Source organism: Rattus norvegicus, chromosome X, assembly GCF_021556685.1.
Source record: "Rattus norvegicus strain SHRSP/BbbUtx chromosome X, alternate assembly SHRSP_T2T, whole genome shotgun sequence".
NCBI lineage: Eukaryota > Metazoa > Chordata > Mammalia > Rodentia > Muridae > Rattus > Rattus norvegicus.
Window position 1 is genome coordinate 15,386,754 of NC_141554.1, and position 3,348 is coordinate 15,390,101.

The 3,348-nt window shown below is 40.7% G+C and overlaps 1 non-coding gene across 1 annotated transcript; it reads left to right on the plus strand.

Moving 5' to 3' along the window:
• Positions 1-695: 695 nt before the first annotated feature.
• Positions 696-767, plus strand: Trnaq-uug5 (transfer RNA glutamine (anticodon UUG) 5). The gene has a single exon. It is a non-coding gene; the product is annotated as a tRNA-Gln (tRNA).
• The last annotated feature ends 2,581 nt before the right edge of the window (positions 768-3,348 follow it).

Below are 3,348 nucleotides of genomic sequence, written 5' to 3' on the forward strand. Positions count from 1 at the left end.
AAAAGAAAGCTTTTAGAATTGAAATGAAAAGAAAGTAAACTGCTATCCTAATTCCACATTTAGATGCATTTCTCCTTGCCCAGAATGGGGATGTGTGTAAAGAGGGGCTGGAAAAATTACAGGAGATAGACAACCTAGACAGCCACTGATAGGCGCACTTCATTCCAAATAAAGTGCTTTGTGATTTCTCATACCTTGTTTGCCAAAGCCATCATGGGGTGGCTTTTGCTGGGCGGAGTTGCTGCGCACCTTTAATCCCAGCACTCAGGAGGCAGAGGCAGGCAGATTACCAAACTGGAGGCCAGCCTGGTCTACGGAGAGACTTCAAGGACAGCCAGTACTACACGGAGAAACACTGTTTCAAAAAACCAATCCAAAACCAAACAAAACAAAAAACACCAAAAAAAAAAAAAAAACAATAACCAAACAAAACAACAAAAAAAGAAAACAAAATAAAAATCCAAAAAAAACCAAATAAACAACAGACACACACACACACACACACAAAGAGGTAGTTTTTCTTTTTTTCTTTTAAGATCTGGTTATTTAAGTTGGGTGAAAATGCATACTATGAATTTAAAAGTCAGAAAATGTGATCAAATTTCATCTACAGCCATAAATTGAAGATGTAATACAGCAGTTCTGAAACTAGAGTTGTCTATAAGAGGGTTATAATTAACACTCAGCAGCAAGGTGGTCTCATGGTGTAATGGTTAGCACTCTGGACTTTGAATCCAGCGATCCGAGTTCGAGTCTCGGTGAGGCCTTGGAACGACTTTTGGCTAGAATTGGAGCTAATATGGTTTAAGGTTTTTAAATGACTGATGAAATATCTTTTTTTAAAAAAAGATTGATTTGTTCGTTTTATTTTATTTATGTATATGTCTGTGTGTCTGCATGTGTTTGTGAAAGTGATCACGTTTGCTTACGGTGGCCGACAGGGGCGCTCCATCCGCGGTGCTGAGAACTGAAGGGTCTACGAAAGGACCGTAGATAGATAAAACTGCTCAGTCATATCTCCGGCATACAAGATCTCACTGTGAATTACTGGTTGGTCTGGAAACCACAGAAATTTGCCTGCCTCTGCCTCCCGAATGCTGGAATTAAAGCTATGTGCACCCTCATCTGGCCAGTTTGCATATCCTCTTTTAACAAAAACCTTTTGAACGTAAAAAAAAAATTTCTAAGTGACCCTTTATAACTCTACATGGTTATGAATCTTGAAGTTTTAATTTTATTGTTTAATAGTCTTAGGTATGTGTATGAACATGCTGTGTGAGGGAGGGTGTGTGCTCATGAGTGATTTTTGCTGCAGAGGCCAGAGGTGTGTGGGATCCCCCTGGAGCTGGATTACAGGTGACCTCGAGCAACTGAATGTGGATGCTCTTCACCAGTGAGCCAACTCTCTAGTCCCCTTTTTGAACATTTTTAAATTGACCTGTAAGGGTTTTTGTTGTTGAATTGATTCATAAATAGTTTTGCTGCTTCCATAGGCTACCTTCTTATGGAACTTGGCGACGTCGTACAAAGTGATTTTAAAACTGGGAATCTCCTGACTCATCCTCCTTTACTGGGATCACAGAGCTAAACCACTACAGTCAGTTTTACCTTTCAGTACCAAGAACGTTTTATTTCATTCTAAGCATTCACGTACCCCACCCACCACGACATTCCTAAATAGCACATTGAGAACAAACGTTTATAGGAAGACATTCCTAATGACTTGCCCATAGGAAAAGGCATTAGCAAAGAGATTGCTCGCGATCAGGAGACATGTAAAATGGGAAAAAGAGGTTCAAGTATCAGCTAGGAAGGCAGGTTGGGAACATGAAACACAGAAGCACTGGCCTCACTGATTTGGAAGCTGAAAGCAGCTGCCTCATATTGAATGAGCATAATAACCATGCCAATTAAGAAGGGTTCTTGTTTATGAGGGCGAAACTACATACTTAATACAGGACAGTTCAAGACAAGTAAGTGGGATTGCAGAGAATGATCAAGCCTTGATTGCCCTGGAAAGGCGCTGCCCCGCCCCGCCCCCGCCCCCGCCCCACCCCCGTACCCCTCCTTGGTCATTTGCATACACGCCTGGACACACCGCGGTCCTAGCCTTTCCCCTCTATTCTCTTGGTCTCTGCCTAAAGAAAATCTGAACTTTCTGTGTCCTTTGAATTTTTTTCTTTTTTCTTTTTTCTATGACTACATCCAACATTGAATTATATATTTTTGTTTGTTTGTTTGTTTGTTTAAAGACAGAGTGTCACTGTGTAGCCCTTACGTCCCTGGAACTTGCTATTTAGACCAGGCTGGCCTTGAACTCACAGAAATACACGTGCCTCTGCTCCACTCCCCCTCCCCAGCCCACCCCGCTCCACTGTCAGGATTAAAGTCATGCCACACCATACTAGGATGATTGTATCTTTAAGGTGAAGAAATTTTAAATTTTGATATAGCCTAATTTATGTATTTTAATTTGGTTGCTTTTTCATTAAATATCATATGTAAGAAATCTTTGCCATATCCAATGTCACTAAGATTTTGCTATTTGTTCTACTCCAGAATTTTGTGGAGTATAAAGTATGAAATATATAACTTTTGAGGGTTAGCAAGATGGTTCGGTGGTAACGGAGCGTTCTGAAGTAGCCTGATACCCTGAATTCAACCCCAGGGACCCAATGTGGTGGAAGGAAAGAATTCACTCTCACTAGTTTTTCTTTGACCTACATACACAGGCCATGCCACATAGGTATATGAACACATGTGCACACACAAGCACACAAGTACACAAGCACACATACAAATAAATAATTAGCCAGGTATGGTGGCACACAAAATAAATAAATGTTACTTAAATTTTTTTAAATTTTATATTTATTTTTATTTTATGTGTATTGGTGTTTTGCCTGCATATGTTTCTGTGTGAGAGTGTCAGATCTTGGACTTAGAGACAGTTGTGAGCTGCCATGTGGGGGTTGGGAACTGAAGCCAGGTCCTCTAGAAGAGCAGCCAGTAGTTTGAACTGCTGAGCCACAAAAGCAAATGCAAAATAAATGAAAACATTTAAACACATAACTTTTCCTTTACTCCTTTCCATCTTTCCTTTGGACACTAACACAAATCTTAAGTATGCTTGCCCCACACTCTGGGCAACTCTGTGTCTCTGAATCCCACTCCCTCAAGCCCTCTTCATACCGCTTCTAGCCCAGTTGTATTGTTAACCTTGATTCAAAAGGCATAGCTTGCTCTCTTCTGCTTCTTCATCTTCTTCCTCTTGGCAGTTGCTGAGATTTACAACTTGCCTGCCTTGTGGTTTTTCTCTCAAACTCTAATAATGGAATGGTCTGAGGG